The sequence below is a fragment of the Mus caroli genome, chromosome 14 (genome assembly GCF_900094665.2).
Source record: "Mus caroli chromosome 14, CAROLI_EIJ_v1.1, whole genome shotgun sequence".
NCBI lineage: Eukaryota > Metazoa > Chordata > Mammalia > Rodentia > Muridae > Mus > Mus caroli.
The window spans coordinates 90,722,911-90,735,155 of record NC_034583.1 but is presented as its reverse complement, the minus strand read 5'-3'; positions in this window follow the sequence as shown (position 1 = coordinate 90,735,155).

Sequence of the window (12,245 nt, the reverse complement as noted above, 5' to 3'; positions counted from 1 at the left end):
CAATTCCAATAAGAGTATTTTACTATTAATGAAAATAATGAACAGGGGGGAAACCTGCATCTGCTTCTAGCAACCTTCTAGAAGGTAAAGATGGCTATGCCTCACTGAATCCTTTAATCCATCGTTCATCCCTGACCCTCCCATTGGAACTGGGCAACTGTAGTACTATTTCACCAACCAGGGGGCAGCAAACTGCTTCTGGAAAGTTCTGAGGTCTCTCAAGCAGACACAGCGTTTCTGTTGGAACTCTTAAGCTAAGCATTGTAGTTCAAAGGCTGACATAGCTAGATGACATTGGCTGTACTTAAATTTCTGTTATCATTGACTTGGCATTTAACAGAATTTACCATAGGTGGAAAGCCATAAGTTACCTTTGTTTCATTTCAACCATCTAAAAAACAAAATAATTAAATATGAGTTACACACAAAAAGGAGCAGGCCAGATTTGATTCTTTGGCCCTAGTTTAATTCCTGTGTTCCAATGGTTCTCTTACTATCAATTATTTCTATTCTATAGAAACTAATAGGAACGTCTTGTATTTTTTCCATCCTTGCCCAGTCCTGGTCCCCTGGGCCACACCCGTTGGAAGCATGTTCAGCTGACTTTGGGCTAGCCTTCCTCATGCGTCCTTTCCCCCCCTCTCCTTTGTTATTTCTCTTTGCTTCACAGGGCCTCAGCTCCAGCTGCCTCTTCACTACCGTGTCCCGGAGCTCCTTTTTCTTTCCACTGTTCTGCCCCACCAGATAATTTCATGTACACACATGGCCTCAACCGTGAAGGTGATGTCTTCCATTTTGAACCTAATTTTCATCTGAGTCCTAGACACCATCCATATCTGATTTTCCTCTCTGACTATGCCAACAGTTCCAAATAGAACCTTCCCAGACTGAAGACAACATATTTGAGAAAAGTTGTTTTAATGATGAAATCACAATACATTGAAGTGTCTAAATTATATATATATGTATATATATACATATATATATGTATACACACACACATACATGCAGTATGGCTCAGTAGGTAAGGTGCTTATTATGTACACTGGAGGACATAAGGACATAAGTTCCAGAACCAGTATGAAGGCTGAAACACAGAAGTGACACCACTAAGTTGTGCTCTGACACACAACATACACACAATCATGATAATAACAATTTTTGAAAGATAAAGAAAAATTCACAAATTATCTTACTGTGATTAAACACTCCTCTTTTTCTCTCCTCCCTACACACGGACATAGACACAGACACAGACACACAGACACAGACACACACAGACACACACAGAGTATTGCTGAGTCTACCTCATGTATATTCATCCACTTTCTTTACATTTCTTCTATTTTTCTTTGCCTCACAAAACTAAACGTTACTTCGCAGTTACCTGTACATGTCCTTTTCTGTGATGGCACACTAAGGTTAGCTCTGGGGATGCGCCTAGGACAATAACAACTTCTGCTTTACCGTCTTTTGTTCATTTTCTTCCCCTGCCTGCACCCATGGGCATGGTCCTTTCCGATAACTCTGTTTAGTTCAGTCCTTGAGCAGTGCCATATGCTTCCAGCCACGACTCTCACTGCAACATACACTGCAACATAAGCTAACTCCTGTTCCTGGGCCCGCCCACTCCCATCCATTCCAGGCTAGGCCAGACTAACAGAGCTTAGTCACCGACCTGAAGTAGCTTCCCAGTCAGAGTCAACTTCTCTTCACTTGGCTGACAAACCTTCCACCTCTAAGGATCTAGCCTCAGCTTCCACATGATCCTTTCCTTCCATAGATGTGATTGCTCTTCTGTTTCTCAGGCCACTATCACGGCTTCTCACACTCACACCCACACCCTGCCCCTTGCTTTGCATTCTGAACCTCCCCCCCACCCCCACCCCCTCTACCCCCCATCCCCGTGGAATTTTATTTTTTTCTCTTTGCCTGAACAAGTCTTACTTCTTCAAATGTAAATTCACTCACCCCTTGTTATGGCGCTTCCAGCCTCTGCTGATACCCCTCACCCGGTGAGTGTGTGCAACTGTTGTATTCTTCCTCTTCTTCCTCTCCCTACTCTCTCTCTCCCACCCTCAAGTCTATAAAAACTCAAATGGGGGCCTCTGAGTCCTCAACATTTCTTCCAGAAAATGATTCCTAGTTACTACGTGCAAGCCAGAGTCTAAGGCCCCAAGTTAGGAAGGGACCTTGGAGATGGCACTCACAGTAACTATAGCTCTTGTGAGGGTAGACTGGCCCCCTTCAAGAGCTGCAGATGAGAACGAGAGTCTGTAGGGACTGAAAAGACACTTCACAAAGATGTAGATGCCCAGACATACATTGCAAATGGATGTCTTAGTTCTTAGCTCTGGGAATAGCATGGGGTATGTGTATACTACTGGCTTGTCTTTAAGAGACTAAAGAATCAAGTATTAAGAAGGAGGTGTGAACATTCACTTTACCGTAAGTTGAGATGAGCACATGATAACACATGCCTTTAATCCAAAATTCATGAATCAGAGACAGTCAGATCTCCGTGAGTTCAAGAACAGTGTGGTCTATCTATATAGGGAATTTCAGGACAACCAGGGTTGCATAAAGAGACTCACTTTCTCAAAAAAATTAAAAATAAAAAATCCAAAAATAAGTAATCTGAGTTTCTCCTCTCCACAGCCTTTTCCATCTCTGCTTTCCTGGTTGAGAGATAGAGGCAGACAAAAGAAAGGAAAAAACAGAGGCAGGCAGAGAGTCAGAGAGAGAAGGAAGATTGACAGTAACCGGTGAAGTCTTATTACTGCAGCATCTTCAGTAATGGATGTGATTGCCCAAAGGTTCCACATTTAATAGTAGTAGTTTCTTCATTAGCAAATAGTTTTCCCAGAGGCAGTGGGGATAGGTGTAGAATGGGGGTGGGTTCTAGAGGTACCCCTTATCCCACCCCTTCCTCTTGCGCTCAAATGATATACATAGTTTCAGTTTGTAAATCACCATGGTAATAGCAGAAAATAAATAACTTCCACAGTTCAATAGAGGGGAAAAATTCTGACAGTCAAAATGAGTAATTGGGAACGGAGGGCTTCCTGTGCTACTTCATTCAGATTGCTATAAATAAATAAATATGCATATGGGTACCTGTCCTTACTCTTAGAGAAAATAAGGATGAACTAACTTATACAGAGGGAATGGATTCATTGATTCAAATATGGTATTTTAACTAAGAAAGCTGGCCTCAAAACTAATAGGGGACCTCTGCCATTCATACAGAATGATGCCATAAACATTAGATAAAACCAAGCAAATTTTTAGAAAAGCATTTTTAAAGAAAATAAAAATAACAAGAAAAAAAATTTCCTCACAGGTTAGAGTTAAATATAAAACTAGTGTCTAAAGTGAAGGTAAAGATGTTAAGAAGTGGTTAACAATGTCTTGTCTAGTCAGCCAGGGCAGGCTGGATGAAGCAAAATTCTTGAGCTCAGTATTTTAGCTGTAACCTTGATAAAGAAAGCCAACAGGGGCTTCCTCACAGCACCTTCCAAGCCTGTGTGATCCTTGGGGTTTCTGCAGCCAATGAAAGTTTGTCACGATGATGTAATGCTCCTGAGTTGTGCTTCAGCCGAGTATGTGGTCACCGGGTCTCATGCCTGAGAGCTAGGTAAGTTTCTGAATCAAATTTTTCTTTCCAGCCTGCTCCTGTAAGTAAACTAATTCCAGCAGAGAGATCGTTTGTTTCTAGTCTATTTTACTATCTGTGAACATTTAAAAAAAAAAAGAAAGAAAAGAAAAAACCGTGGGCTGGGTTATTATAGAATTGTAAAGACAGCTGGTAAACAAAATGATGGGATCTTACAGTCAATTTTCCTCTGTTATTAGTCTGAAGGCTTTTACTCCTCGACAATTTGTCATCGCTTCGGAGAAAAAGAGCAACAACAAACACTGGTGTTTTATTTGCTGAGGGAGCTTCAGTCATTTAGCAAACAAGTTTTACTCGGTAGATATTTTCAGGGAGACGGGAGAGATTTCTTTGGAAAGGTTGACACTGAATGTGGCTGATATCATTGAGTGAGTCCCACTGCACTGTAAACAGTGGGGCAAAGTTTCAAATATTTATTATAAAGAGCAAGCACATAGACCTCATCCTCGCAGAGTTTATCCTGAGAGAGACTATTGGTTTTCAAATTTTAATGGAGTTAAAAGCAAATTGAAAATAACCTAAGTCTTTTGTGAACCTGAAAGATATATAAAATTAAGTGATAAAAAACTAAATATAAAGTATATAATCCATCTCTAATCCATCTCTCATTCATGATCTGTATATGATAAAATAGCTAAGCAACTTTTGACTATTGTTTAGGATTTTTAAAATGTGGACACTATAACAAACACAACCAATGGAAATGCAGCTTTTTGCATTCCATGACACTGCAGATGTGGCAGTTTTAAGCTGTTATTAATAACAGTTGGGCAGTGTCTCTCCTGGGTACATGGAGACCAGAAAGCAGTCGCCTGGATAATGCAGGACTGGGAAAGCAATGCCTTTGTGGCTTCCTGGCTCTAAGTAAGGAGTGTCAAAGAACAATAGGAAACTTAACTGTGAATCTCCAACTCTACCCATGAACATATCTGGATTATACTCAGGTCTAACATCAGCTCAGACCCTATATACACAGACTCAGAGAAGGGCATCTACATTCAGAGTATGGGCAAATACCTGCTGTCATGACAAATAACACAGTATGTCTACGTGTTTAGTGATTTCCAATAAGGAGAAAGCTTGTGGGTTTTATAGAGTTCATTTTGCATGTGGTTTCACGAAAAACTTCACTTTCCAGCTTGAACGTGACTCTGCTCTGCTGAGTTAGTCAAGAACACATCACTGTCCACTTCACCCACGTCTATCCGTCCCTTCACTTTGTATTACTGTAATGTTGGCCATTTCCCGTCCATGCTTTCTAGATGGGTCCTAATTCACTCCCAGAATTAGTCTCCTGTCGTTATGCCACAGTTAATACATTGTTCCTCAAATTAATAATCTCAATGCCAAGTAGTTTTTATTCTAAAAGAAATCCTTCATAAATTAAAAATACCAGTCAGCATAATGTAAACATGACTCATTTTCCTTTTATGACCACAATTTTCCCTGTCATTGCTTTAACGGAATGAATGGCCCTCATAGAACCTTAAAAGATGCAGCTCCACATTTCAGTAACATCCTGTGCTTTGCTTTCTGCTTCATAAGTTCTGAATGGTGCATCATGCTTACAAGGAGGACCACAATGCCCTTGGATGAAGAGGATAAGGGCAATGTGCTGTAGAGTGGTTTGACAGGGAAACTGTGTGGAGAAGGTGGGGACCCCTGACAACACCCCACATTGTGAGATGACCTGCTTTTCTGATGCAGGTGGTTTTGGTTCTAGGAGCCTTGGTCGGCACTTGTACCTTTATCACAGAGTGGGAATGCATCCACCCATGGCTCATTAAACTTGGGCTCCTGATGGCCATCGTGCCCAGGAGGAAACCAAGATGGATGAGCCTGGAGTAAGCACATCTCATTAGTCTCTTAAGTTTGTCTTCAAAGAGGACGGAGAGGAGTATTCGGGTGGCTCTGCTTGAGCTAAGAAACCTTACTTTGATGTTCACTCTCAGACTAAAACTGTGCAGGAAAACTCAGGAAATCCAGTAAACGGCACTCTTGAAGGAAGGTATTGCTTTAGTGGCAATCTGAAAGTTTACTCTGATACTGACCAGGACCAGATACAAATCTCTGTGACTAATCCTGAAGACAGAGTGGACCCCAAAATACGCAGTTCAGAGCAGATCTCTTGTACCAGGTAGCTTAACCCCTGTAGGTTAAGAACCCATTACAGAGGTTTCATATCAAATATCTTCATGTCAGTTATTTACATTATGACTCATAATGGTAGCAAAATCAGTTATAAAGTAGCAACTAAAATAATTTTATGTTTGGGGTCACCACATCATGAGGAACTAAATTAAAGTGTCACAGTATTAGTAAGGTTGAAAACCACTGGCTTAGAAGGTGGAAGCCCAAGTCAGTGGTTCTTGGAATCTGAAGGTTATATATCTCTGAAAGTCCAGCTAGAGACATGTGGGTTGTCAAGATTGATGAATACATGAGATGAGCTAGTAACAATCTATTGTAGTGCCCTTCTATATTTCATAAAACAGGTGTTCAATAATGGCTGCTCTGCCTTTGTTTAACAATCTTTTAACAAATCCTAATCTTTTACAATATATTTCTATTTCACCTTTCTGTTCACCAAAGGGCATTTTTGTCATTAAGTCACAGTATTGCCCAATACATATGGCTTGGGATCATTTCATTGTTTATTCATTTATATGAGGCAAAGGTAATCCCATGGCTAACACCCCTAGAAGAAAAGAATAGTCCCCAAAGAGAGAAAGGGGTTGGTTATGTCTCTCGCTGTGAGTACTGGGGCACTCGCATACTCCTCAGCTACATAGAAATGTAGGGAATGATAACTCCATAGTCCACAAGTCACATACCACGCCAAGCACAAAAGAGATGCTGGTGGAAAAGATGCTGAACACAAAAAGAAAGACTTAGTTTGGCAAAGGTTGCTAAAGGCCTCTTGTCCTTGTGTAGTTATCCATACTGCTTCTGTTCACTGTTGTCAGTTCATTTGACCTTCCCAAATGAGTAGCTATGACAAACAAGGTTATAAATCCGTGTTAACCTGGTATGATGACATATACCTGTAATCACAGCTAATTGGGAGGCAGAGGCGGTAGGTTTGCAAGTTCAAAGCCAGAGTGCTCTTCTCTTAAAAGGAGATGAGGGTTGGGGGTGTAGCTCCGAAGTAGAGTGCTGCCTAGCATGCATGAGGCCCTGGGTTCCAGCCACAGTACTGAAAAATAATGAGCCGGAAATGAAAAAAATCATCAACCCGGGTACGACGATTATAGCGGCTGCATCCATAAGCAGTAAATGTGTCAGTGGAAGACACAGTGGAAGACTCCCCATCCTTTTAGGAACAGTACCTTCGTCCCCCGAGGGAGCACTGTGGCTCCTCCTCTTCCGCCAGGTGACTCTGGGAATCAGCAAATGGAGGGCTCTGCTTTTGTAAAACCTATAGGCATGTACCCATGGACAAAGGGACACTGGGCTGAGACTCAGGCCACTTGAGTGTGATGAGAAGAAAGACAATAGGAAGCTGGTGATTGTCCATCTACCAGCACAAGTTACAGTCCTATAGCATGTTGTAGAGACTTCATCGAAGCCTGGCCCTGTCTTCTGAGTCCGTTCCTTTAGCCTTCCTTTTATTCTGTAAATGTCCTCATAGGCTTTCAATAAGAAACTAACCAGAGTTCAGTTTCTGCTGCTCTGACCAAAGAGCCCACACTGATTCTATTGTCAATAGCCTGTATTTCTTTCCGGAGGGAAAAAGTACGAAGGGACTTGGATGGCGGGCGAACCGCTCAGCACTTTGGTTTCCACTCTGTATCTAACCCATTGATTTTTGTGATTGAACTGGTGATCTTTCTCCGCTGCATACTTCCCAATCATCCTCTACAAATATACACACGGAAATGGGTTTGCTTTTGAAAGGTAATTAGAGCTGTAGAATTGGGAGGTCCTGCGTCTGCCAATGAGCAGCCAGCAGCCCATGATCTCTGCCAACTTCCTTCTTAGGATTGTTCTCATCTTGCACCAGGGGCTGCAAAGTAAACTGCTCCGTTTGAATTTAAAGCCTCCCAAACCAAATCATCTTTTACAGGTATGCCTTCCCTCGGAGGTTACCTGCCCATGAAACGAACGTGTGAGGGTGGCCAGAAGTCAGCTTTGATATTAGCAGGGATCTCCTTTAAACCAAGTGAAGCTTGCCTTAATGCCTCTGCAGTTTGAGCAGGGCAGGAGGGGCCTGGAGGGGGCTGGGCGGTCACCTCACAGCTGCAGCACACCCTTGCTTCAGGTAGGGGAACAAATGGAGGCTAGGGAGGGCAAGGCTCCCCCTGCTATTGGCTGGATTTTGATGCAGCGCGCACTCTCGAACAGCCTGAAATATAGTCTGCAGAAGTCTCCACAGATGCTCCGCGCTGCAGTTCTTGAAAGGCAGGAACAAATTTAAACCGGGTTTTGTAAAAAACAAATGACATCATCCCTACATACACTCAAACGCTGCAGCCCAATGGGGCACACACCCCCCCTCCGATTTCTCCTTTGCTCTTTCCGTGTCTGACTGCAGGGTTCGGATGTTTATGCTATGCGTTTCACTGGCCAAATCTTACAGAAAATAACCTTTCATCGCTGGCCTGGAAAAAAATAATAATAAAGATGAAGAAAATAGAGAGACATGTAAACATTTAAAAATCGCATTTCACCTCCATGTGGCTGTTACCTGGGAAGATTCCTGGGACTGGAAGGAAACCGTAATGACCTGTGTGTTGGAGGCTGTCTTCACTGAAATGACACTGACTTAGTTTGAGTAATCTTTATGGTACAGAGTTCAGAACTGGGAATCCTTAGGGTAAAGATTTCTCTTCAGGAGTTTTTCTGAGATCACACTATTAACTGTGAAAGTAATCAGGTGTGTGGTGGCATTCTTTTTCTGGAGAGTCCTACCAAAATAATAGTAATAATAATAATAATAATAATAATAATAATGATAAAAGTTAGGTGAGCCAAATTTTTAACAAAGCAGAGTTAGCTAAACTGCACTAGAAAGCTCGATGTCACTTGGAAATTCATGTGACAGTCAATCTGCAGCTTCCAGAACCTGATTGAGATTTTCCTCTCAAGACATTATTTGCTGTATCCTTGTCTTCAGACAAAGGTGGCCCAGGCAGCGACCTGTTTGGTGGCCATAACAAATCTGGATAAGCACAGTGAGGCTCAGAGCTTGCCTGAATTGTCAATCCCACCCCAGGAACCCATTAACATAATTCTGTAGAAAACTGTTTCCAGAGCTAAGTCTGAGATTTGCATTTCTTTATTGGGCATGGTTATTAAAAAAATCTTTTTCAATCTAATTCTTCAGGATTAATAGCAGAGAGCAAACAGAAGGTGAATCTCAAGCTACCAAAAATGGATTTTATATAACAGGCAGTGACATCTATACCAGGTTAAGGTCGTGATGCCAGCAGCTGCTCAATCTTAAGGTACTGCCTTTAAATGGATGGTGGCCTTTATGTCTAAAGGAAGCCATGTCAGACAGAGTCTTAAGCAGAAACAAAGAAACAAGATGACTTGTTTACAACCCCACCACCACCTTAGCACGAATTTCACACATTTGTCTTTGATCCCCACTCTGCCCTGGTGGGATGTTCTCTTTGAACTTCACCTTAGAGGTTGTATTCAATAGCCCTGTTTCTTCTCTCTCCTTACCTCTTTCCTTCACTTCTAAACAAAGACACAGAGCTAGGAATGTGGCACAGATTCCCAGTTCTGATCCCTCTGGCACACGGATGCAGTGAAAGTTTCACATCAAAACAGTCCATGCCAATTCTTTTCAAAATAAAGCTTACCACCATTAGCAGAGGTTTTTAAATGAGCAAGTACAGGGGTGGGGGCGGGGGGGGGAGAGCTGTGCAGAAACTTACAACCCTGAATTTTGGCAATAATTATATAACTAAAAACAAATTGAGGGTCCTGGGGAGATGGCTCAGTCAGCAAAGTGTTTGAGACCTGGGCTCCCTCTCCACAATTCAGGTAAAAATTATCCAGACAGGTCAGCAAGCACCTGTAATCCCAACACTGGGGAATTTGTGACAGGAGGATCCCTGAAGCTCCTTTGGCAGCAAACACAGCAAGGTTCAGTAACAGACCTTGTCACAGAGCTACTGAGGACTATATTGATATTGATATTGACCCAATATCAACTTCTAGGCTCCAATCGTATACATGCGCATCCTCATGCATGCTTATCTATGTGCACGCATGCCACACACAGAGGTAGAATAATTAAAACCACTTAGAGAATGCAATCAAAATTCTATAGTTGATTAAATGTGCCCAAATAGTCTGTAAAGTTGGATAGCCCATTACAATTTATGAGGCAAGGAAATTAAAAGGCACCTAGGAAGAAGGCAGAAGAGATTCCTAAAAAGCCTGGGCCAGATCACATTCTTCTTCCATTCAGAATTGGCCAATGTCTTCCCATGTCTTTCACAGAAAACCCAACTCTTTAAGAAGGCCAAGACTGTTCTTTGCTCTCTGCTTCTCCTTCCTGTAAGCTCTCAGCAGCTCCCTCTCCATCTCATTCACTCAGTGCAAGCCACACAAAAGTTGCTGTTTGTGGCACTGTCAAAACATGTGTCAAGCTGAAGACCTTAGCACACTCTACCTAGGATGCCAAAAACAGAGTTCCTCCAGACGGCACCTCTAGATCTGTGGTGAAACTCGTTTTCTGTCAGTTCTTCTCAACATTATAGAATCTAGCAGCCTCCAAGATCAGTTAAGGAGTTCTGCTATTTCAACATTCTTCATTTCAATAGCCTTTCTTATTTATTATATCTATTTGTTGATTTGCCAATTAGCTTATTTTCTGCCTTCCCACTGAAAAGCAAGGTTTGTCCAGCACCTTGGCATGGATTGTGTTTCCTTTGCCAGTGTCCAGCACAAAGAAGGGACTCGGCAAATACATGTTGAATAACTACCCTCCAACTTATAAATACTAAGGTAAGTTTAGATTTCTGAAACCTCTTCACTTTTGTGTCTTCATAAAAAGATTGCTCTTGACACTATTCCCAAATCTTAAATCAGCAAACTTATAATTAGATATTTTTAACACTAAAATGTTGGCTTTGAACTTCTTCATATTCAAAATTATATACCAGTGTACCAGTGTGGTGCTTTCTGAACACCATCCCTTCAACACTATCTTTTTTACTTTACATACTGCCCTTCTCTCTTTACGTTCCTGCTTAAGAACAACACAACGACAGCAACAACAAAAGCAGTCACTTCAATTATCTTAAGTCAGTTTCAGCCTGAATTTTCTTCGGGTACACAGCAAATGCTATAACTCTACACTCTCTTTATTCCTTTATAAATCTGAGCATGTTTGTGGGTGGCATCATGGTGCTTCAGTCCCTGTACATCTTGCGTGACCATCCTGTAAGAAGATGAAGCATTCAAACCAGAAGAGTGTTTGGGAGATTCAAATGGTTTTACTGTCGCTATTTTGAAGTTTTCACTACAAAGCTATGGGCCAAGGTCACTCTACTATGCAATAGAATACCAGCATTACAGTCCCTTTCTAATGGTACCATTAATCATCTTTTCTCCTGTTGTGTAAGACATTAAACCACGCCCTCATCCTTCCCCACCCTCTCCAGCCTCTATTCTACCTTACTCTTATAAGATCACTTCTTTAGGTTGCACAGATGAATGCATGCATGCAGGCTGGGCCTTGATGTGCCTGGTTTATTTCACTCATTGACATTTCTGTAGTTTCTATAGTTTGATTACTCCACAAACATAGAGCAGCAACTTTCCCAGGTTTTATTTTAATTTTTACTTATTCAGTTTTATGTGAATTGGTGTTTTGCCTACCTGTGTCTCTGTGCAGCACATGCATACCTGGTGCCCCCAGAGCCCAGAAGAAGGCATCTATTCCTTTGAAACTGGTGTCACAAATGGTTTTAAGATGTCATGAAGGTGCTAGCAATTGGTCACAAGTCCTCTGAAAAAGCAACCAGTGGTCTTAACCATTGCTCCATCCTTGTGGCTACCTTTTCTATATACTGATTTTACTTCTTTGGGTTATACACCCAGAGTGGGATTATAAAAATAATATCATACTCCTATCATCTTCTTTTAAAAAACATTTCATAAATTCTAGTTTAACTAGAATTAATATTTTCTCCATGCCCATTTGCATTTCTAAAACCACAGACACTATACACTGAGTACTCTTAACCCATAGTTCTAACGTCTGTATGTCCTGGTCCCAGCTTTAACCACTATACTTTTTCTTTCCCTGCAGAGAATTCTATTCTTTCAGGTTGTTTTAGTTCTAGTCTTTGGGCCACCACAGTGGACTGACTGGTGGTGCTTTTAAAAGTGAACTGTTTTGAAGCCATATGTGAGCACAGAAGTTCTAGATTTTATTAGTCATATAAAAGATACCCTGTGAAACAAACAAGTCCATTCCTTTCCTTAACAGCTAGGCTGAGCAGCAAGGATATATTGATATAGAACTAAAGGTTAACATAATTTCCCCTGTATTTCTGCGTTTTTATTCTTTGTTTTTATTAAGCATAAAATTCTTTTTTTTTAA